This window comes from Pseudophryne corroboree, unplaced genomic scaffold (assembly GCF_028390025.1).
Source record: "Pseudophryne corroboree isolate aPseCor3 unplaced genomic scaffold, aPseCor3.hap2 scaffold_378, whole genome shotgun sequence".
Taxonomy (NCBI): domain Eukaryota; kingdom Metazoa; phylum Chordata; class Amphibia; order Anura; family Myobatrachidae; genus Pseudophryne; species Pseudophryne corroboree.
Window position 1 is genome coordinate 177,696 of NW_026970027.1, and position 25,235 is coordinate 202,930.

The 25,235-nt window shown below is 48.9% G+C and overlaps 1 non-coding gene and 1 pseudogene across 1 annotated transcript; both read left to right on the top strand.

The window, feature by feature from the left end:
* Positions 1–266: 266 nt before the first annotated feature.
* Positions 267–430, top strand: LOC135022021 (U1 spliceosomal RNA). The gene has a single exon (XR_010219198.1). It is a non-coding gene; the product is annotated as a U1 spliceosomal RNA (small nuclear RNA).
* Positions 431–582: 152 nt separating this feature from the next.
* On the top strand, positions 583–737 carry LOC135022022 (U1 spliceosomal RNA; annotated as a pseudogene).
* The last annotated feature ends 24,498 nt before the right edge of the window (positions 738–25,235 follow it).

Sequence of the window (25,235 nt, forward strand, 5' to 3'; positions counted from 1 at the left end):
CGGTTAGGTGGTATATATTATAATACAATTATGGATGGACGGACTGCCTGCCGACTGCCGACACAGAGGTAGCCACAGCCGTGAACTACCGCACTGTACACTGGTTGATAAAGAGATAGTAGTATACTCGTAACAACTAGTATGACACTATGACGGTATAAAGAATGAAAAAAAAACCACGGTTAGGTTGTGCTGCCTCAGTTGAATCTCCTTTACTTGACAGAGATGTGCCTGAGCAGCGGCCCTCCCCAGCCCTATCCCAAATCATACTTATTTTGCATAGGAGATACCATGGTCATGAAGATTGTTCTCCCAGGGTGAGGTTCATTCATTGCATTCTGGGTATGCTGACCCCTGTGATTTCCCCAAATGTGGGAAACTCGACTGCATTATTTGTGGTAGTGGGGGACTGTTTTTGTGCTTTCCTCTGGTCAGCTCTGGTAAAAGCCAGATTTCTGTGTCTCAGATCTTCCTCTAGCCTTGTTCTTCTTTCGAGAGTTCTCTTGTGCTGCCTCAGTTGGATCTCCTTCACTTGACAGGGGGGTGCCCGAGCAGCGACCCTCCTCAGCTCTTGCCCAACTCCTACTTACCTGCCAGGTATGATCAGGAAGGTGCTTCTCCCAGGGCAAGGCTCACCCATTGCACTCTGGGTGTGCTGCATCTGCGATTTCCCCAAATGTGGGACACTTGACTGCATAATTTGTGTTTCCTCTGGTCGGCTCTCATATAATTCAGATCTCTTTGTCTCAGGTCTCTAATGCTAATGGCTGATTAGAATAAATGCCGTGCAGCTGCCTTGCTGCACGGCCAGAGAGCAGGTGAATATCTTAATTTCCTAAAGCCTAGCAACGGGGAATGCGGTCCGCCAGTGGCGTCCCCGTTGCTAGGGTCCGTGCGGCTCAGCGCGCCCGGCGTCTAGCGTTGCTAGGGAGCCGGCGGCTGTACGTGCACGGCATCTCTAGTTGCTAGGCGCCGGGCCGCGCAGACCATCAAGCGGACCCCGGCGCCAAACAGTACCCCCCCCTTGAGGAGGGGTCAAGGAACCCCTAAAGCCAGGTTTCTGAGGAAATTCCCGAAAAAATGCCCTCTTGAGCCTCGGGGCATGAAGATCCTTATCCAGGACCCAAGACCTTTCCTCCGGACCATAGCCTTTCCAGTGAACCAGAAAATACAGCCGATCCCGGGACAATTTGGAATCGAGAACCTTCTCTACCAAGAACTCCTGTTGTCCCTGTACATCTACTGGAGATCTACCCTGAGAGATCTTCCGAGGAAATCTACTGGAAGAAACGTATTGTTTCAACAGGGAACAATGAAACGTATTTCCAATCCGGAGAGATCTTGGTAAACGTAACCGAAAGGCAACTGGGTTGACTCTTTTAATAATAAGAAATGGCCCAATAAATTTGGGTCCCAGTCTAGCTGAGGATTGTCGAAGCCTGATGTTGCGAGTCGACAACCACACCCTATCTCCCACCTTAAAAGTGCAAGGACGTCGGAGCCTGTCAGAAAATTTCTTCTCTCGAAAGGCCGCTTTTCTGAGAGCAAGGTGCACCTTTTTCCAAATGGCTCTGAGATGGGAGGTTAAGGTAAGCGAGGAGACTGAGGAATGATGAAAAAAAGAATTAGCTCTGGGGTGAAAACCAAAAACTGAAAAGAATGGAGACTCTTTAGTGGAGGAATGACAAGAATTATTGTAAGCAAATTCAGCCAACGGAAGAAACTCGGACCAATCATTCTGGAGTTTGGCTGAATACAAGCGCAAATATTGTTTCAATGATTGGTTAACTCGTTCGGTTTGCCCGTTGGATTGTGGGTGGTAACCGGATGTTAACGACAATTTCATCTTCAATGAGGCACAAAAACATTTCCAGAATTGTGCGATGAATTGTGGACCCCGATCAGAAACAATATCAGTAGGCAACCCATGAAGCCTGAATACATGGCGGAGAAACAAAACTGCCAACCCTTGGGCAGAAGGCAATCGGGGAAGAGCAATAAAATGAGCCATTTTACTAAAACGGTCCACTACCACCCATATGACTCGGAATCCGGCTGAAAGGGGAAGGTCAACCACAAAATCCATAGAAATATGAGACCATGGCCTGAGAGGAACATTTAAGGGCATAAGTTGCCCGATGGGCAAGGAACGGGGAACCTTATGCTGTGCACAAACCTGACATGAATAAACAAATTCCTTGACGTCTTTAGAAAGACCAGGCCACCATACTGAGCGAGAGACTAACTCCAATGTCTTAGAGACTCCTGGATGCCCTGAAACTTTGTTATCATGGAATTCCGTTAAAACAGTAACTCTCAAAAACTCAGGGACGTAAAGACGACCAGCAGGAGTAATTCTAGGAGCTTGGTGTTGAAGCTGTTTTAACTGGGTAAATAAATCTTGTGTGAGGCCCGCCCAGATGACCGAAGATGGAAGTATGGGGGTAACAGGATTGTTATTGTGAACCGGAAGAAAGCTATGTGACAGGGCATCAGCCTTAGTATTCTTGGAACCAGGCCTGAAAGTGATTATAAATTTGAAACGCGTAAAAAATAATGCCCAACGTGCCTGCCGGGCATTAAGCCGCTTAGCCGATTCAATGTATTGCAGGTTCTTATGGTCAGTCAATACCGAAATAGTATGTTTTGCTCCCTCCAGCCAATGCCTCCACTCCTCGAAAGCCCATTTTACCGCCAGTAACTCCCGATTACCAACGTCATAGTTGGATTCAGCGGAGGAGAATTTCCTGGACATAAAGGCACAAGGATGTAACTCCAGAGACTCCGGATCCTTTTGAGAAAGGATAGCCCCCACTCCAACCTCCAAGGCATCAACCTCCACCACAAAGGGCAATTCCGGATTAGGATGTCTGAGGACTGGAGCCGAGACAAAGGCTTGTTTCAAGGCCCGGAAGGACAACTCAGCTTCATGCGACCAGTTGGTAGGATCCGCTCCTTTCTTTGTCAGAGCTACAATGGGAGCAACCAGGTCAGAAAAAGAATGAATGAACCTCCTATAATAATTCGCAAACCCTAAAAAACGCTTAATTGCTTTTAAATTGGTGGGTTGCGCCCAACTAAGGATGGCCTGGAGTTTCTTTGGTTCCATGGAAAATCCCTGAGGGGAAATTATGTACCCTAAAAAAGATACTTCCGTGACATGAAACTCACACTTCTCCAGCTTGGCATATAAATGATTCTCACATAACTTTTGAAGAACCAGACGCACCTGGGTAACATGTTGTTCCATTGATTTAGAAAAAATCAGGATGTCGTCTAAGTAAACGACCACGAATTTCCCTAGGAAGTCACGGAGCACATCGTTAATGAGGTCTTGAAAAACTGCCGGAGCATTGGACAGGCCGAACGGCATCACCAGGTATTCGTAGTGACCCGACTGAGTACTGAAGGCCGTTTTCCACTCATCTCCAGATTTAATTCGGATGAGGTTGTACGCTCCTCTAAGGTCAATTTTAGAAAAAATCACAGCAGAACGTAACTGATCAAAGAGTACAGAAATCAACGGCAAAGGATAGGTGTTTTTAACTGAGATCTTATTCAGGGCTCTAAAATCAATGCAAGGTCTAAGCGAGCCATCCTTTTTCTCCACAAAGAAGAAGCCTGCACTTAAAGGAGATTTTGATGGTCTAATAAATCCTTTCTCAAGGCTCTCCTTTACATAATCATTCATAGCCGCAGTTTCTGGCCCGGATAATGCATATAATCTTCCCTTTGGCAATGCGGCACCAGGAATTAACTCAATAGCACAATCATAAGGCCGATGGGGAGGCAGAATGTCCGCATTGCCTTTGGAGAAAACATCAGCAAACTCCTGGTATTCCACCGGAATGAGTTCTGGAATGATAGCTGCTACTCTGACTGGAAACGTGATACATTCCTTATCACAAAAAGTACCCCAATGTGAAATCTCCCCCGACCGCCAATCAATGGTGGGATTATGAAAGGCCAGCCAAGGGTGACCCAGAACAACTGGAACTGCTGGGCAATATGTAAGAAAGAACTCGATTTTCTCGGAATGTAGAGCTCCTACTGTAAGTAGTGCAGGGGGTGTACGGAGAGAAATAATCCCATTAGACAGCGGACTCCCATCTAAGCCATGCATGGTGACACACCTACCCAAAGGTAACTGAGGAATGCCTAAGGCCTTAGCCCAAGTTAAATCCATAAAGTTTCCTGCAGCTCCACTGTCAACAAAAGCCGACACCGAAGAACTGAGGCTGCCAAAGGAAACTTTAACTGGGACTAAAAGGGAGTTATTCGAGGAGATAAGCTGCAGACCTAGGTGAACCCCCTCACAATTCACCTGGTCAAAGCGTTTCCCGACTTGTTCGGACAATTACGAGCAAAATGTCCCTTACCCCCACAGTACAGACAAAGACCAGAATTTTGCCTTCTGGCTCTTTCTTCAGGAGACAGCCGGGAGAGACCCATCTGCATGGTCTCCTCTACGTCTTCAGGAATGGAATTTACACACGGACTTGACCTTACAGGTGCTCCTTTTTCAGCCCTCCGCTCTCTGAGACGACGATCAATCTTAATAGAAAGCTCCATGAGTTTATCGAGAGTCTCAGGAGCGGGGTACTGAAGGAGACTGTCTTTTATAGACTCTGATAAGCCGAGGCGAAACTGACTGCGCAGGGCTGGGTCATTCCAGCCACAGTCGTTCGACCAACGGCGAAACTCCGTACAATAAACCTCTGCAGGATTTCTACCCTGTCTGAGAGCGCGCAACTGACTTTCAGCGGACGCCTCTCTATCAGGGTCATCATACAAGAGCCCTAAAGACTCAAAAAAAGCGTCAACTGACAACAATGCCGGATCCTCTGCTCTTAAACCAAATGCCCAGGTCTGAGGATCCCCCTGGAGCAAAGAAATAATAAACCCGACCCGCTGAGATTCAGTACCCGAGGAAGTCGGTCTTAAACGAAAATAAAGTTTACAGGATTCTTTAAAATTAAAAAACTCTTTTCTATCACCAGAAAAACGGTCAGGCAAATGCATCTTTGGTTCAGGGACTACCCTTGGGGAAGCTCGCAAAAGATCTTCCTGCGACTTCACCCGAAGAGAAAGATCCTGAACCATCTGAGTAAGTTCTTGAATCTGGCTGACTAAGAGCTGACCAGGATTTGGCACTAAACCTGTTGGATTCATGAGGCCGATAAACTCTCACAAAACTGAATGAGAAAAAATTAAACCCCGTTTAATTTTAAGTTTTGGTATGGCCGGTAATAATGTTATGATTCCAGCACTCTGGTCAGAGAAGATCTTATGGCAAGGACTGGAGCACTGGAACGGAATGCTGGGGAAGGGAGCAGGACAGGAAAATAGCCCCTGGCGCCCTAACTCTGTTGTCTTACCCGTGTTGTCAGAAATCCCCTGCGAGACTATGGTTTCTTGAGCCCTTGGCAGCCGCGTTTGAAGGGCGGATTATGTCTGCCCAACTTCGATGCCCCCCGGTCTTAATGAGAGACAAAGGGAAACCCGAGACAGGGTGATAACAAGAGGCCCTCTAACTAAACAACCAGGCCAGGGGCTAAGCAAACTCAAAACTATAATATGTGCGGAGAAACCGCCAGGAAAAAGGACAACCAAAATATCCACTTGTCCAATTCTCCTACCCGGCACCGCCAAGTACCAGAGAGGACTTGTGGAAGCGGAACCCTCCGCAAATGCTCCAAACACAAAATATAAAAGGTAAAGCGGCTGAGCCGCAACACACGGCAGAGCCGCAACTCACGAACACCACTGGATATAAAACGGTGATCAGTCAGGACTCCAGGGAACCAAACGACCTCTTGGGATGAGATGACAACTCCCGAATACCGGACTTCTGCGGACTGGAATGACCGGATACAGCAGGACTGGAAACAGACTCTCAGCAAACAAAGGCAGCATGCAGGAAGCTATTACCGGCGTCTGTGAGAAGCCCTGGGAGTGTATTTAACAAGGAGTCCTCCAATCAGCTGCTAAAGGCTGATTAGAATAAATGCCGTGCAGCTGCCTTGCTGCACGGCCAGAGAGCAGGTGAATATCTTAATTTCCTAAAGCCTAGCAACGGGGAACGCGGTCCGCCAGTGGCGTCCCCGTTGCTAGGGTCCGTGCGGCTCAGCGCGCCCGGCGTCTAGCGTTGCTAGGGAGCCGGCGGCTGTACGTGCACGGCGTCTCTAGTTGCTAGGCGCCGGGCCGCGCAGACCATCAAGCGGACCCCGGCGCCTAACAGTATGACTCCCAAAAACAACAACCGCGTCATTGGGACCAACTGCGATTTTGGCAAGTTTAGGAGCCAACCATGTTGTTGAAGAACTGTCAGGGAGAGTAGATGTTTTGCACCAACTGGTCCCTGGATCTCGCCTTTATCAGGAGATCATCCAAGTACGGCATAATTGTGACTCCTTGCTTGCGAAGGAGAACCATCATTTCCACCATCACCCTGGTGAAAATCCTCGGAGCCGTGGACAGACCAAACGGCAACGTCTGAAATTGGTAATGACAATCCTGAATTGCAAACCTCAGGTAGCTTGATGCAGTGGCTAAACGGGAACATGTAATTAGGCATCCTTATGTCTACCAAAACCATGAAATCTCCTTCCTCCGGACTGGAGATCCCTACCCTGAGAGATTCCATCTTGAAATTGAATTTCTTTAGGTAGAAATTGAGGGATTTCAGATTTAAGATTGGTCTGACTGAGCCGTCCGGCTTCGGGAGCACGAAGAGGCTTGAATAAAAACCTTCTCCCTGCTGACTAAGGCCGATTTGAACAATCGGTGAGGGGGAACGTCTTGAAACCCCAGTTTGTACCCTTGTGACACTATTTGTAAAACCCACGAGTCCAGGTCCAAATTAATCCAGAACTGACTGAAGTGTTTTAGACGTGCCCCCACTGGTGTGGGCTCCTGCAAGAGAGCCCCAGCGTCATGCAGTGGATTTGGCAGAAGCAGAGGACGATCTCTGCTCCTGCGATCTTGAAGAGGCTACAGACCTCTTCCCTCTTCTCCTTCCTCTACCTGCAAAGAAAGGGGAATCTTAACTTCTTGCATATCTATTGGGACAAAATGACTGCGTTAGACAATGATGCGTCTTCATCCGTTGAGAGGGAACATAGGGCAAGAAGGTTGACTTACCTGCGGGAGCTGCCGAGATCAAATTAACTAGGCAGTCACCAAACAAGGCTTCACCTTCATAGGGAAGAGACTCCCTTTCTTCTTGGAGTCAGCATCAGCATTCCCTTGGTGAATCCACAATGCCCTCCTATCCGAGACTGCCATGAAATTGGCCCGTGAACTCAAGAGTCCTATATCCCTTGCAGTCGTAAGTATGCTGCAGTGTCCTTGATATGATCCAACGTAAGGATTATCCCATCTCTCCAAGATATCTATATCGGAAGACAAGGTATTCGACCAATTCTTGAATACTACTACTCACCCATGCGCATGTAATGGCAGGTCTAAGTAATGTACCCGTGGTTACATAACTAGAAATAATGTAGCTTCCTGCATACGATCCGCTGGATTTGTGACAGGGCCCCGTGCAGAACAGGGGGTGACTCCCACTTTATTCTGTCCGCAGCAGGAAATGAATAAACAATCGGAAACCTTTTGGGGATTTGAAGCCATCTTGTCGAGCTGGCCCAGACTTTCTCAAACAGAGATGGAGAAACGTTACATCAGCTTTCATTATATATCTATATATACATACATATAGACCCCTTTGTCAGGAACAGCAGGGTCCTCAGTGATGTTAATATGTCCTTAATATCCACAATCATGTACTGAATGCTCCTTGCCAATATTGGATCTAATCAGGAAATATTATGGTCGACATAGGAATCAGTATCCGAGTCAGTATCAGTGTGTAGTAACATTTTTGCGGGCCTGAGGGAAAAGAAGCATAGCCATGAACATCACATCTATTCTCTACGTCTGTGTCTGGGACACAGATTTATCCAACCTCACTCTGATATTATTGAAACTTTCACCCAGTCAGTTATTGGTGGTGCCAACAGGGCCACCATCATATGTCTGCATTCCTAATATAGTTTCCTCTTGGGAAAAACATTCAGCCACCGACATGTTGACACACATGTACCAAGTACCCACAGACACATCGGCTTATGGGGGATAGACCTACAGTAAATCTGTCAGAGGGACAGAGAGGATTTTTCAGCTCACAACCCAGCGCCAAAAGTACACAGTCTGGGAAATAATAAACTCTATAGTGATAGACTTGTAACGCTCTATAGATGTGCTGGTGAGGTGAGGAAGAAGCCCCGCCGCTGTAATGGCACGCTTCTGTCCCGCTCAGAAACAAATAATTAATTACGCTGGCGGGGTAAGGACAGTGCCCAGGCACTAATGTCCACTTTTGCCAGCCTTTTGTGAGGAATTTATGCTGCCCAGGGTGCCCCCCCCCACCCACCCACATGCCCTGCACCCTGCAGTGCCTGTGTTTGTGTGGAAGCATGGCGCACAGCATTCCGCTCGCTGCGTGGTACCTCAGAATGCCATCACTGGAGAAGAAGTCTTCTGTTCTTCTGCTACTCGCCTGTCTTCTGACTTCTGGCTCTGTAAGGGGGTGATGGCAGGCTACGGGAGTGGGCATCTAGGCGTACCCAGCGATCAGCACCCTCAGGAGCTAATGGTGTCCTGTCAGCCAGAAGCAGAGCCATTGAACTCACTAGAAGTTGGTCATACTTCTCTCCCCTAAGTTCCACGAAGCAGGGAGACTGTTGCCAGCAGCCTCCCTGAAAATAAGAAAAACTAACATAAGTCTTTTCAGAGAAACTCAGTAGAGCTCCCCTGTAGTGCATCCAGTCTCACTGGGCACAATTCTAAAACTGGAGTCTGGAGGAGGGGTATAGAGGGAGGAGACAGTTCACACCCTTTGAAAGTCTTAAAGTGCCCATGTCTCCTGCGGATCCCGTCTATACCCCATGGTTCTTAATGTGATCCCAGCATCCTCTAGGACGTATGAGAAAACAAATAACGCACATACGAGGAGGAGAGAACAAAGGAAGCTATAAGGAGGGGAGGGGAGGGGAGGGGGGGGGGGGAGGTAAGGTAGTAAAGGGATATTGGATAAACTACAACCTTATACATATTCATTAATGTACCAGTAGTTAGAAGTAGAAGAGCTCTAACAGAAACCACAAAGCTTATCTAAAGCCACACCACACTGGATATGCCCAATCTCATTTGATCTTTGAAGCAAAGCAGTATTGGACTTTGTTACTACCAAGCAGTCTCCCATCCATGTATTATCAGATTCTTTAGGTGTTTTTAAACTACCAACACCCTTTTCTTGGTACTGTACATTTAATTTTTACACATATTCTTTTATGTACCAGAAGTTAGAAGTAGAAGAGCTCTAACAGAAACCACGAGCTCATCTACAGCCACAGCACACTGGATTTGCCCAATCTCTCCTGATCATGGAAGCTGAGCAGTGTTGGTCCTGGTTTTAGTACTTGGATGGGAGACCACCAGGAAATACCAGGAGCTGTGTGTATTTTTACAAAACCAACACCGTTCTCTTGATGCATTCCATTTTGAAACATTGGGGCAGATCTATTAAGCCTGGGGAACTGATAAAGTGCAAGGTGATAAAGTACCAGCCAGTCAGCTCCTAACTGTCATTTTTCAAACCCAGCCTGTGACATGGCAATTAGGAGCTGATTGGCTGGTACTTTATCACCATGCAAATTATCATTTCACCAGGTTTAATAAATCGTCCGCTTATTCATTTATGTACGAGTAGTTAGAAGTAGAACTCTAACAGAAACCACTAAGCTCATCTACAGCCACACCACACTGTATATGCCCAATATCACCTGATCTTAGGCCTGGTTTGTTCTTGGATGTGAGACCACCTGGGAATACCAGGTGCTGTAGGTAGTTTTATACTACCAACACCGTTCTCTTGATGCATTCTATTTTGAAACTTATTCATTGATGTAGAAGTTAGAAACAGCAAAAATCATCTACAGCCGCATCACACTGGATATGTCCAATCCAGTGGCGTAACTAGAAATTTTTCTCCCCCAAGCCAAAAAATTCTTCGGCGCCCCCCCCCCCCCCCCTTCATGCTCCATAATTGGGAGCAAGAAAGGGATAAATATGCGCGCGCCTAAGGCGCGCGCGTCAAAAAAGGGGCGTGGTTTTGTTGGAGTGGGCGTGGTTTCGCATAAAGGGGCGTGGCATTGCAGGAAAAGACTACCTTATACCCCAGTTTTGCAACCTGCACGCCCATACGTTTGCCACCACAGGAAAGAAAAATAATCCTGATTCATGCCCCTTACATTATTTGTCATTTTTCCTCCTTATAGTAATGCCCAGTATACATTATGCCACATACTGCAATGGCCCTTAGACATTATGCCGCACACAATAATGCACGACACAATATGCACACACTGTAATGCCCCCGACACATTATGCCACACACCGTAATGTCTGTGACACATTATGCCACACACCGTAATGCCTGTGACACATTATGACAGGAATCGCAATGCCCGTTATACATTATGCTTCACACTGCAATGCCCCTGATACATTATAGCACATACAATGTCTGTGACACATTATGACACACACCGCAATGTCCGTGATACATTATGCCACACACTGCAATGCCCAATACATTATAGCACATACAATGCCTGTGACACATTATGCCACACACTGCAATGACCTTGAGACATTATACCACAATGCCCGTGATATAGTATACCATACACCGTAATGCCTGTGACACATACCGCAATGCCCTGCCCGTTATACCCTATGCCACACATCGCAATGCCCGTTATGTATTATGCCACACTGCAATGACCCTGAGACATTATACCACATACCACAATGCCCGTGATATAGTATACCACACACCGTAATGCCTGACACATTATGACACACACCGCAATGTCCGTGATACATTATGCCACACACTGCAATGACCCTGAGACATTATACCACATATCACAATGCCCGCGATATAGTATACCATACACCGTAATGCCTGCGACACATTATGACACACACCGCAATGTCCGTGATACATTATGCCACACACCGTAATGCCCATTACACATTAAGTCCTACAGTAAGGCTTCTAATTACTTTTCAATTACCTGCTCGTTGTCAGGGGTTTCATGCACTGGGTGTCATGCTCGTTGCCAGGGGTTTCATGCTCTTGGTTCCATGCACGGTGCCAGGGGTTTTCATGCTCAGGGTGTCATGCTCGTTGCCAGGGGTTTCATGCACTGGGTGTCATGCTCGTTGCCAGGTGTTTCATGCACTGGGTGTCATGCTCGTTGCCAGATGTTTCATGCACTGGGTGTCATGCTCGTTGCTAGGAGGTAGTCCTTGTTGCTAGGGCTGTGCTCCCAGTGCCACATATGTCCCCAGTGCCAGATATTCCCCCACGGTGCCAGGTACTTACATGCCCCAGTGCCAAATATAGTCGTCCCCCCCATGTGCCAGGTACACATATGCCCCCAGTGCCAGATATTCCCCCCCAGTGCCATATATGCCCCCAGTGCCAGATATTCCCCCCAGTGCCATATATGCCCCCCGTGCCATATATGCCCCCAGTGCCAGATACCCCCCCCAGTGCCATATATGCCCCCAGTGCCAGATATTCCCCCCCAGTGCCATATATGCCCCAGTGCCAGATATCCCCCCCAGTGCCAGATATGCCCCCAGTGCCAGATATTCCCCCTAGTGCCAGAAATGCCCCAGTGCCAGATATTCCTCCCTCCCCCCCCCCGTGCCATATATGCCCCCAGTGCCAGATATTTACCCCCCCCCCCCCCGCCGTCGCCTTTTGGAGGGACACGGAGAGCACAGCTCGTCTCTCCTGTGTCCCTCCTGCTGCATCATCTCCGGCGGCCGCGGGTCTAATAGGGGGAAGTGCTGGTTCGTGAGCCAATTAGAGCTCACGGACGGCACTTCCCCCTATTAGACCCGCGGCCGCCGGAGATGATGCAGCAGGAGGGACACAGGGAGGCGCGCTGTGTGCCCTCCGTGTCCCTCCAAAAAGCGGCGGAGGGAAGGAGACTGCAGACTGACATGCGGACGCTCGTCCGCATGTCAGTCTGCTGTAAATCAGTGGCGCCCCCGCAGCCCCTCGCCCCCAAGCCACCGCGAGGACTGCGGGGGCAGTAGTTACGCCACTGGTCCAATCTCATCTGATGATGGAAGCTAAGCAGTGTTGTGCCTGGTTTGTTTTTGGATTTCAAGTCCTGCCTTCTGGTTTGGCCACGGCACCTCGGATATTCACCAAGGTCATGGCCGTGATGACGACCCTTCACCATCAGAGAATCAGGATCCTGCCAAATCTGGACGACTTGCTGATCCTGGTGAACTCCCAAGAGGTTCTCCACAGTTATCTGGAACTGGCGGTCCAATTCCTAAAAGTCCACGGGTGGCTCATCAACTGAAAAAAGTCCTCGCTGGTCCCTGCTCGGAACATTGTGCACCTAGGGGCACTGCTGGACACACACAGCCAACAATTGTTTCTGTCTCCAGAGAAAGTCCTGAAAATTCAGGACAGTATCGTCCTCTCTCGCCCAAGAGTGTTGATACACATGGCGATGCAAGTACTAGACCTCATGGTGTCGGCTTTCGATATGGTAGAGTACGCTCAATTTCATTACCGCCCTCTGCAGAGGTTAATCCTCTCCAAGTGGGACGGCCTGCCTCATCGGATGATGTCTCAAATGATCTCCTTGACTCCGGAGGTTCGTCTGACACTGAGCTGGAGGCTACAGGTCCAACAGTTGAGCAGGGACCATCCCTTCTGGATCTCCAACTGTGTCCTCCTGACAATGGATGCCAGTCTTTTGGGCTGGGCCATGGTGTTGGAGCAACACTTTCTCCAGGGTCAGTGGACCAGTGAGGAATCTCTCCTCCTGATATACATTCTGGAATTGCAGGCAGTGTTCAATTAATTGACACTGGCCCTGCCTCTAGTACAGAACAGGCCTGTTCAAGTACAATCTGACAACGCCACCACGGTAGTGTACACAAATCATCAAGGCGGCACTCGAAACTGCATGGCAAAGCTGGAAGTATCAAAAATCCTCCGTTGGGTAGAAAGTCATCTGACAGCAATATCGGCAGTGTTCATTTCCGGAGTCCTCAACTAGGAAGCGGATTTCCTCAGTCGTCAGGACGTTCACGCTGGAGAGTGGAGAGGCCGCAGCAGAAATGTCTGCACTGGTGTCAGTAGGTGACTGAGGCAGGGATGACTGGGAGATAGTGGGTGACAGGGAGATAGTGGGTTACTGAGGGAGGGGTGATAGGAAGGGGTTGGGTAAGTATGGGAAGAAAGTGGGTGACAGGTATAATAAATGACTAAGGCAGGGGTGATAGGGAGATAGTGGATGACTGTGGCAGGGGTGACAGGGACAGTAAGAGACTGAGGCAGGGGTGACAGGGATAGTGGCTGACTGAGGCAGGGGTGACTGGGAGATAGTGGGTGACTGAGGCAGGGTTGACAGGGATAGTGGGTGACTGAAGCAGGGGTGATAGGGTGACAGTGGGTGACTAAAGCAGGGGTGACTGGTATAGTGGGTGACTGAGGCAGGGATCGCAGATATAGTGGTTGACTGAGGCAGCGGTGACTGGGAGATAGTGGGTAACTGAGGCAGGGGTGACAGGGAAAGTGTGTGACTCAGGCAGGGGTGATAGGGAGATAGTGGGTTGCATATCTCTGCCTCACTGCAGCAGCACATTCCTGCTTCAATGACAGCAGCACATCCCTACCTCACTTATAGCAGCACATCCCTGCCTCGCTGACAGCAGCACATCCCTGCCTCGCTGACAGCAGCACATCCCTGCCTCGCTGACAGCAGCACATCCCTGCTTCGCTGACAGCAGCACATCCCTGCTTCGCTGACAGCAGCACATCCCTGCCTCGCTGACAGCAGCACATCCCTGTCTCGCTGACAGCAGCACAGCACTGCTTCGCTGACAGCAGCACATCACTGCTTCACTACCAGCAGCACATCCCTGCCTCACTGGCAGCAGCACATCCCTGCCTTACTGACAGCTGTATATTCAGACCTGATCCCTGCTGTGCATATTCACACAACAGGAGATCAGGTCTGAAGTGCGTGTGTGCTGGTGCCGCAGTGCACCGGCACATGCCAGAGATGCGATCAGCATCTCTGCCCAGTGAGCGCCTCTGCCTGATTGACAGGCAGAGGCGGTCACTAGGCAGGAGGAGTCGGGCCAGCGGCGTTGTGCCGCCATTTTGGGGGCACAGTCAGGACAACGCAGACATGACCGGACCGTATGGGGGCGGGCCGTGACGGCTGCGTGACCCGGACAGCAACGGGCCTGATTTACTAAAATCTCAGATAAATTTTATGGCATTTATGTGCAGTCTAGTTTGCACAGTTGATAGAGTGTTGATCTTGCACTATCAATGTAAGCCTCACATAGGTTTGATACACATGTAAGTTTGGTTTTATTTTACTACATTGTGGTTTGTGGCTCTATACCATGTAATGCATGTCTTTTAACAGTAGTCAAGTCTTCCAATGTGCTTGTTTGTGAAACCCAATAGATAGCTTTATTTTATTTTGTTTCTTCAAATATTGAATGCATATGTCTTATAACTTTTTTTTTTTCAATATACAGGTTGAGTATCTGTATATACATTTTTATTATAAGATTTTCAATGACACAAGTACATCCAAGTTGCAGATTATGGATTGTGAAGGACAAATCAACCATATAAACAATTTAAGCAATTTAAATTGCATGCAGGTAGTAGAATATCAAACTCCTTGGATGAGAGTTGGTCGTAATAAACTAGGATAGAAAAGAATAAAGTAGAAAATAAGATTTTGAACCTACCGGTAAATCTTTTTCTCGTAGTCCGTAGAGGATGCTGGGGACTCCGTAAGGACCATGGGGATAGACGGGCTCCACAGGAGACATGGGCACTTTAAGAAAGACTTTAGTTCTGGGTGTGCACTGGCTCCTCCCTCTATGCCACAGTTAGAGAAACTGTGCCCAGAGGAGACGGACAGTATGAGGAAAGGATTTTGTTAATCCAGGGCAAGATTCATACCAGCCACACCAATCACACCGTATAACTTGTGATAAACTACCCAGTTATCAGTATGAAAAAACAACATAGCATCAGTGCAGGACCGATGCAAATATAACATAACCCTTATTGAAGCAATAACTATATACAAGTATTGCAGAAGTAGTCCGCACTTGGGACGGGCGCCCAGCATCCTCTACGGACTACGAGAAAAAGATTTACCAGTAGGTTTAAAATCTTATTTTCTCTAACGTCCTAGAGAATGCTGGGGACTCCGTAAGGACCATGGGGATTATACCAATGCTCCAAAACGGGCGGGAGAGTGCGGATGACTCTGCAGCACCGATTGAGCAAACATGAGTTCCTCCTCAGCCAGGGTATCAAACTTATAGTATTTTGCAAAGGTGTGTGAACCCGACCAAGTAGCAGCTTGACACAGCTGTAGTGCCGAGACCCCTCGGGCAGCCGCCCAAGAAGAGCCCACTTTCCTCGTGGAATGGGCCTTGACCGATTTCAGTAACTGCAATCCAGCCATAGAATGCGCTTGCTGAATCGTGTTACAAATCCGGCGAGCAATAGCCTGCTTTGAAGCAGGGGCACCAATCTTGTTGGTTGCATACAGGACAAACAGCGCTTCAGTTTTCCTGACTCTAGCCGTCCTGGCCACGTAAATTTTCAAAGCCCTAACCACATCAAGTAACTCGGAATCCTCCAAGTCACGCGTAGCCACAGGCACCACAATAGGTTGGTTCATATGAAAAGATGAGACCACTTTTGGTAGGAATTGAGGACGGGTCTGCAATTCCGCTCTATCCACATGGAATACCAAATATGGGCTTTTATGTGACAAAGCCGCTAATTCCGACACTCGCCTAGCCGAAGCCAAGGCTAATAACATGACCACCTTCCATGTGAGATATTTTAACTCCACTGTTTTAAGTGGTTCAAACCAGTGTAATTTTAGAAAACTTAACACCACGTTAAGGTCCCAAGGTGCCACCGGAGGCACAAAAGGAGGCTGAATATGCAGCACTCCTTTTACAAAAGTCTGATTTTCTGGAAGAGAAGCCAATTCTTTTTGAAAGAAAATGGATAAGGCTGAAATCTGGACCTTAATAGAGCCTAATTTTAGGCCCAAATTCACTCCAGTTTGTAGGAAGTGAAGGAAACGGCCCAGATGGAATTCTTCCGTAGGAGCATTCCTGGCCTCACACCAAGAAACATAATTTTGCCATATACGGTGTAATGTTTTAACGTTACATCCTTCCTAGCCTTTATCAGCGTAGGGATGACCTCAACCGGAATGCTAGGATCCGGCATTCAACCGCCATGCCGTCAAACGCAGCCGCGGTAAGTCTTGGAACAGACAGGGCCCCTGATGCAACAGGTCCTGTCTTAGAGGGAGAGGCCACAGATCTTCTGTGAGCATTTCCTGCAGATCCGGATACGAGGTCCTCCGTGGCCAATCTGGAACAATGAGGATTGTTCTCACTCCTCTTTGTCTTATTATCCTCAACACCTTGGGTATGAGAGGAAGAGGAGGAAATACATAGACCGACCGGAACACCCACGGTGTCACTAGGGCGTCTACAGCTACTGCCTGAGGGTCTCTTGACCTTGCGCAATACCTCTGTAGCTTTTTGTTGAGCCGGGACGGCATCATGTCTATCTGTGGCAGTTCCCACCGACTTGTAATCTGTGCAAAGACTTCCTGATGAAATCCCCACTCTCCCGGATGTAGGTCGTGTCTGCTGAGGATGTCTGCTTCCCAGTTGTCCACTCCCGGAATGAACACTGCTGACAGTGCGCTTGCGTGATTCTCCACCCAGCGAAGAATTCTGGTGGCTTGTGCCATCGCCACTCTGCTTCTTGTGCCGCCTTGGCGGTTTACATGAGCCACTGCGGTGACGTTGTCTGACTGGATCAGAACCGGTTGGTCGCAAAGTAAGGTCTCCGCTTGACGTAGGGCATTGTATATGGCCCTTAGTTCCAGGATGTTGATGTGAAGACAAGTCTCTTGACTTGACCAAAGACCTTGGAAATTTCTTCCCTGTGTGACTGCTCCCCAACCTTGGAGGCTTGCGTCTGTGGTCACCAGGATCCAGCCCTGAATGCTGAATCTGCGTCCCTCGAGAAGGTGAGCACTCTGCAGCCACCACAAGAGTGATACCCTGACCCTGGGGGACAGGGTGATCAACCAATGCATCTGTAAATGTGACCCGGACCACTTGTCCAGTAGGTCCCATTGGAAAGTCCTTGCATGGAACCTGCCGAATGGAATGGCCTCGTATGATGCCACCATCTTTCCCAGGACTCGAGTGCAGTGATGCACTGACACAAGTTTTGGTTTCAATAGGTTCCTGACAAGAGTCATGAGTTCCTGGGCCTTTTCTATCAGGAGATAAACCCTCTTCTGGTCTGTGTCCAGAATCATGCCCAAGAAAGACAGACGAGTAGTAGGAATCAACTGCGACTTCGGGATATTGAGAATCCAGCCGTGTTGCTGTAACACTTTCAGTGAAAGTGATACGCTGTTCAGCAACTGCTCTCTTGATCTCGCTTTTATGAGATCGCCCAAGTACGGGATAATTGTGACACCTTGCTTGCACAGGAGCACCATCATTTCCGCCATTACCTTGGTGAAAATTCTCAGTGCCATGGAGAGACCAAACAGCAACGTCTGAAATTGGCAATGACAGTCCTGTACCGCAAATCTGAGTTACGCCTGATGAGGTGGATAAATGGGGACATGAAGGTATGCATGCTGTACACAAATGCGGACAACAGGTGTCAAGCCGTGTGTTGCCTTTGTCAAGCTGTAATAAGTAGGGATAAGGATGTTAACCACCTCGGAACATCCTCCCTTATACGTCACCTGCAGCGCATTCATCATAAGTCAGTGACAAGTTCAAAAACTTTGGATGACAGCGGAAGCAGTCCACTAACCACTAAATCCCTTCCTCTTGTAACCAAGCTCCTGCAAACCACACCACCAACTCCCTCAGTGTCAATTTCCTCCTTAGACAGGAGAGCCAATAGTCCTGCAGGCCATGTCACTGGCAAGTCTGACGAGTCCTCTCCTGCCTGGGATTCCTCCGATGCATCCTTGAGTGTAACGCCTACTGCTGCTGGCGCTGCTGTTGTTGCTGCTGGGAGTCGATCGTCATCCCAGAGGGGAAGTCGGAAGACCACTTGTACTTCTTCCAGTAAGCAATTGACTGTCCAACAGTCCTTTGCGAGGAAGATGAAATATCACAGCAGTCATCCTGCTGCAAAGCGGATAACTCAGGTCTGGGTGGTGAGAAACGTGGTTCCGGTATCCATCGTTAATTTATAGGCAACTAGAGACTTGATTGAGGTACTGTGTCCCCGGTACCAAATACCCTCTAGGTTCCATTTCTCTAGGCAGGCGATACCGAAAATGTACACAGACCTCAGAAAAAGAGTCACCAGTGTCCTAAAAAATGCAGTTGTACCCAATGTCCACTTGTCTGTGGTTAAGTGGAGCAGGGCAGACTCAGGACTATATGACTGTGACAGCCCACTGGGTAGATGTATTGCCTCCCGCAGCAAGAACAGCAGCGGCGGCACCAGTAGCAGCATCTCGCAATTGCCAACTCGTTCCTAGGCAGGCTACGCTTTGTATCACCGCTTTCCATAAGAGGCACACAGCTGACAACCTCTTACGGAAACTGAGGAACATCATCGCAGAATGGCTTACCCCAATTGAACTCTCCTGGGGATTTGTGACATCGGACAACGCCACCAATATTGTGCGTGCATTACATCTGGGCAAATTCCAGCACGTCCCATGTTTTGCACATACATTGAACTTGGTGGTGCAGAATTATTTAAAAAACGACAGGGGCGTGCAAGAGATGCTGTCGGTGGCCCGAAGAATTGCGGGCCACTTTCTGCCTTCAGCCACCGCATGCCGAAGACTGGAGCACCACCAAACATTCCTGAACCTGCCCTGCCATCATCTGAAGCAAGAGGTGGTAACGAGGTTGAATTCAACCCTCTATATGCTTCAGAGGATGGAGGAGCAGCAAAAGGCCATTCAAGCCTATACATCTGCCCACGATATAGGCAAAGGAGGGGGAATGCACCTGACTCAAGCGCAGTGGAGAATGATTTCAACATTGTGCAAGGTTCTGCAACCCTTTGAACTTTCCACACGTGAAGTCAGTTCAGACACTGCCAGCCTGAGTCAGGTCATTCCCCTCATCAGGCTTTTGCAGAAGAAGCTGGAGACATTGAAGGAGGAGCTAAAACAGAGCGATTCAACTAGGCATGTGGGACTTGTGGATGGAGCACTTAATTTGCTTAACCAGGATTCAATCTGTTGAAATCAGAGCACTACATTTTGGCCGCCGTGCTCGATCCTAGATTTAAAACCTACATTGTATCTCTCTTTCCGGCAGACACAAGTCTGCAGAGGTTCAAAGACCTGCTGGTGAGAAAATTGTCAAGTCAAGCGGAACGTGACCCGTCAACAGCTCCTCCTTCACATTCTCCCGCAACTGGGGGTGCGAGGTAAAGGCTAAGAATTCCGAGCCCACCCGCTGGCGGTGATGCAGGGCAGTCTGGAGTGAGTGCTGACATCTGGTCCAGACTGAAGGACCTGGCAACGATTACTGACATGTCGTCTACTGTCACTGCATATGATTCTGTCACCTTTGAAAGAATGGTGGAGAAAAAGAGGCAATTTGGAGGCCCTTGCACAAACTGGCTTTATTCTACCTAAATTGCCCTCCCTCCAGTGTGTACTCCGAAAGAGTGTTTAGTGCGGCCGCTCACCTTGTCAGCAATCGGCGTACAAGGTTACTTCCAGAAAATGTGGAGAAGATGATGATCATTAAAATTAATTATAATCAATTCCTCCGTGGAGACATTCACCAGCAATTGCCTCCAGAAAGTAAACAGGGATCTGAGATGGTGGATTCCAGTGGGGACGAATTAATAATCTGTGAGGAGGGGGATGTACACAGTGAAAGGGGTGAGGAATCGGAGGATGATGAGGTGGACATCTTGCCTCTGTAGAGCCAGTTTGTGCAAGGAGAGATTGATTGATTTTTTTTTGGTGGGGGCCCAAACCAACCAGTCATTTCAGTCAGTCGTGTGGCAGACCCTGTCGCTGAAATGATGGGTTCGTCAATGTTTTTCTTTTCAATCTAAGCCCCTGCAGTTTTCTGTAAGCATCTGCTTCGCTATGATGATCAACAAGTCACAAGGGAAAACACTCAGGGCTGGAGGCGTAGATCTTAGAACCAGCTGCTACAAGCATGGCAGAGGTGTCACTATCACTGATGACACCCAGAGAGGCGGCGAGGGAGATTGTAATGCAGTGCGCGCAGATAAGCAGCGCAATGGTAAAAAGGAGGCATGGTCTCATAGGTAGGGGCGTTTCCTGAATCACCATTTTGTTGCTGCGGGTATCCCGGGGGTTGGGGGCTGTACCCGGGGACTAGTGTGTGAGTGGTGCTGGCTCCTACACAGTGACAGAAACTGGGTGTTGCACGTAATGTCACAGTGAAACACCCATATTCTGTCACTGAAGAAGAGCCGGCACTTTGGTATCACCCCACTTGGCGGGTGACACTCGGGTGTGTGCCGCAACCCCGTTGTGATGCCACTGACCCATGGGAAGCTTTACGTGGCTTACCCATGTGTTAGTAGCCCCAAGCATCTTTTGTGTTAGTCCCTGAAGAAAAACTTCAAATATTGTTTACAATTTTGTAATCAATGGCCTAATTCAGTAAGGATTGCAAATTCTGCTAAGTAACAGAATTTGCAATCCTTTGGTTCGCATGCTGGGGCCACCCATCACAGGGCATGGCCACCCAGCATGCCGCCTCCCTTCTTGACCACGCTGAAATTGCAGTCTCAGTGCAGTTCAGCGTGATCATAAAAAATGGGTTAGCCTCCTGTTGGTGCAGACTGTACGTGTGCGCAGGAAGCCGCCACCATTTTTGTGATCGCAACGGCTGCATGTGATGTCATGCAGCCGCTCTGACCACGCCTCCTGTTTCTCCGTTGAAGCCCTGCCCCCGCACCGCTCCATCTCCGACTTTGAAATGGAGTGTTGCTGACCCCCCCCGCACCGATTGACAGTCACAGAAAATGCAGGCGCATGCGTATGCTCTTAGCAATTTTAGCAGTTGGATTGCTTATTGTGATTGCAATCCAACCTGAATCAGGCTCTATTACCTATCACAATGCACTGCAGGTAGTACAAAATGGGGTTAATATAGGAGAAAAACCCCCAGAGCTGTGCTCCTTAACTGTCCCTGTTGGCTAGTGGAGCGGCTGCCCAGTAATCAGTGTCCACGCCAGTGCGCACACGGCCCGCCCCCTACTGCCACGCTGGATCACGGTATAGTGTGGGCACAGAAGCCCCTTACCTCCCTTTCATCAGCGGCCTCGTGATCCCGGAGGGCGGTGTGTGTGTGACTGACCTTAGGAAGAAACCGGAGCCTCCGCTGCAGTGACCCAGCAACCAGGGCACGGGAGTATACTGCGCCGCTGGGAGTGATGGAGCTGCAGTAAAGATGTCTATTAGACCTAGCCTGCTGCAGCCCTTGTACATTCTTATAAAAAAAGTTCTTCTTTTCTTGTCAAAATTAATAGCTAAGTATAGGCTGCCTGAGGCAGCCCCCTGTTAAGTGTCCTGCTACTGAAGGCACCAACTACAAACTGAGCTCCCTGTTCATGGAAGCGAGGTTATAGAGCAGGGGGCGCTGAGCATCTTGGGAACAGTCAAAAGCTTTGAGCCTGTTGGTGCCTCAGATCAAGATCCTACTCTACACCCCAATGTGAATCCTTGTGGAGTCCAGTGTACCCCACAGAAGAAATGAATGTGTCACACCCATTGGCAGCAACATTAGAATAGCTGCTGATGGGCACAATTGAGAAAGGAAGGGGGGAAAACATTTGAATCCAGCACATATATGTAATTTGAATATGTAATTTGTACCTTCCTACTTTAAAATGTAATGGATGAACCTCACCCTGTGAGAACTATCTTCATGATCAAGAGATCTCATATGCAAGATAAGTATGTGTTGGCAGAGGCGCTCACTGGGCAGAGATGCTGATCGCATCTCTGGCATGTGCCGGTGCACTGCGGCACCAGCACACACACACACACACTTCAGACCTGATCTCCTGTTGTGTGAATATGCACAGCAGAGATCAGGTCTGAATTAGGCCCTATATACAGCTGTCAGTAAGGCAGGGATCTGCTGCTGCCAGTGAGGCAGGGATGTGCTGCTGTCAGTGATGCAGTGATCTGCTGCTGCCAGTGAGGCAGGGATGTGCTGCTATAAGTGAGGCAGGTATGTGCTGCTGTCAATGAGGCAGGGATGTGCTGCTGTCAGTGAAGCAGGGATGTGCTGCTGTCAGCGAGGCAGTGATCTGCTGCCCACTATCTCCCTATCACCCCTGCCTGAGTCACACATGAAGATAGTTCTCACAGGGTGAGGTTCATCCATTACATTTTAAAGTAGGAAGGTACAAATTACATATTCAAATTACATATATGTGCTGGATTCAAATGTTTTCCCCCCTTCCTTTCTCAATTGTGCCCATCAGCAGCTATTCTAATGTTGCTGCCAATGGGTGTGACACATTCATTTCTTCTGTGGGGTACACTGGACTCCACAAGGATTCACATTGTGGTGTAGAGTAGGATCTTGATCTGAGGCACCAACAGGCTCAAAGCTTTTGACTGTTCCCAAGATGCTCAGCGCCCCCTGCTCTATAACCTCGCTTCCATGAACAGGGAGCTCAGTTTGTAGTTGGTGCCTTCAGTAGCAGGACACTTAACAGGGGGCTGCCTCAGGCAGCCTATACTTAGCTATTAATTTTGACAAGAAAAGAAGAACTTTTTTTATAAGAATGTACAAGGGCTGCAGCAGGCTAGGTCTAATAGACATCTTTACTGCAGCTCCATCACTCCCAGCGGCGCAGTATACTCCCGTGCCCTGGTTGCTGGGTCACTGCAGCGGAGGCTCCGGTTTCTTCCTAAGGTCAGTCACACACACACCGCCCTCCGGGATCACGAGGCCGCTGATGAAAGGGAGGTAAGGGGCTTCTGTGCCCACACTATACCGTGATCCAGCATGGCTGTAGGGGGCGGGCCGTGTGCGCACTGGCGTGGACACTGATTACTTGGCAGCCGCTCCACTAGCCACCAGGGACAGTTAAGGAGCACAGCTCTGGGGGGTTTTCTCCTATATTAACCCCATTTTGTACTACCTGCAGTGCATTGTGATAGGTAATAGAGCCTGATTCAGGTTGGATTGCAATCACAATAAGCAATCCAACTGCAAAAATTGCTAAGAGCATACGCATGCGCCTGCATTTTCTGTGACTGTCAATCGGTGCGGGGGGGGGGGGGGGGGGGTCAGCAACACTCCATTTCAAAGTCGGAGATGGAGCGGTGCGGGGGCAGGGCTTCAACGGAGACACAGGAGGCGTGGTCAGAGCGGCTGCATGACATCACATGCAGCCGTTGCGATCACAAAAATGGTGGCGGCTTCCTGCGCACACGTACAGTCTGCACCAACAGGAGGCTAACCCATTTTTTATGATCACGCTGAAATGCACTGAGACTGCAATTTCAGCGTGGTCAAGGAGGGAGGCGGCATGCTGGGTGGCCATGCCCTGTGATGGGTGGCCCCAGCATGCGAACCAAAGGATTGCAAATTCTGTTACTTAGCAGAATTTGCAATCCTTACTGAATTAGGCCATTGATTACAAAATTGTAAACAATATTTGAAGTTTTTCTTCAGGGACTAACACAAAAGATGCTTGGGGCTACTAACACATGGGTAAGCCACGTAAAGCTTCCCATCGGTCAGTGGCATCACAACGGGGTTGCGGCACACACCCGAGTGTCACCCGCCAAGTGGGGTGACACCAAAGTGCCGGCTCTTCTTCAGTGACAGAATATGGGTGTTTTACTGTGACATTACGTGCAACACCCAGTTTCTGTCACTGTGCAGGAGCCAGCACCACCCACACACTAGTCCCCGGGTACAGCCCCCAACCCCCGGGATACCCGCAGCAACAAAATGGTGATTCAGGTCACGCCCCTACCTATGAGACCATGCCTCCTTTTTACCATTGCGCTGCTTATCTGCGCGCACTGCATTACAATCTCCCTCGCCGCCTCTCTGGGTGTCACCAGTGATAGTGACACCTCTGCCATGCTTGTAGCAGCTGGTCCTAAGATCTACGCCTCCAGCCCTGAGTGTTTTCCCTTGTGACTTGTTGATCATCATTGCGAAGCAGATGCTTACAGAAAACTGCAGGGGTTTAGATTGAAAAGAAAAACATTGACGAACCCATCATTTCAGCGACAGGGTCTGCCACACGACTAACTGAAATGACTGGTTGGTTTGGGCCCCCACCAAAAAAGAATCAATCAATCTCTCCTTGCACAAACTGGCTCTACAGAGGCAAGATGTCCACCTCATCATCCTCCGATTCCTCACCCCTTTCACTGTGTACATCCCCCTCCTCACAGATTATTAATTCGTCCCCACTGGAATCCACCATCTCAGATCCCTGTGTACTTTCTGGAGGCAATTGCTGGTGAATGTCTCCACGAAGGAATTGATTATAATTAATTTTGATGATCATCATCTTCTCCACATTTTCTGGAAGTAACCTTGTACGCCGATTGCTGACAAGGTGAGCGGCCGCACTAAACACTCTTTCGGAGTACACACTGGAGGGAGGGCAACTTAGGTAGAATAAAGCCAGTTTGTGCAAGGGCCTCCAAATTGCCTCTTTTTCTCCACCATTCTTTCAAAGGTGACAGAATCATATGCAGTGACAGTAGACGACATGTCAGTAATCGTTGCCAGGTCCTTCAGTCTGGACCAGATGTCAGCACTCACTCCAGACTGTCCTGCATCACCGCCAACGGGTGGGCTCGGAATTCTTAGCCTTTTCCTCGCACCCCCAGTTGCGGGAGAATGTGAAGGAGGAGCTGTTGACGGGTCACGTTCCGCTTGACTTGACAATTTTCTCACCAGCAGGTCTTTGAACCTCTGCAGACTTGTGTCTGCCGGAAAGAGAGATACAATGTAGGTTTTAAATCTAGGATCGAGCACGGCGGCCAAAATGTAGTGCTCTGATTTCAACA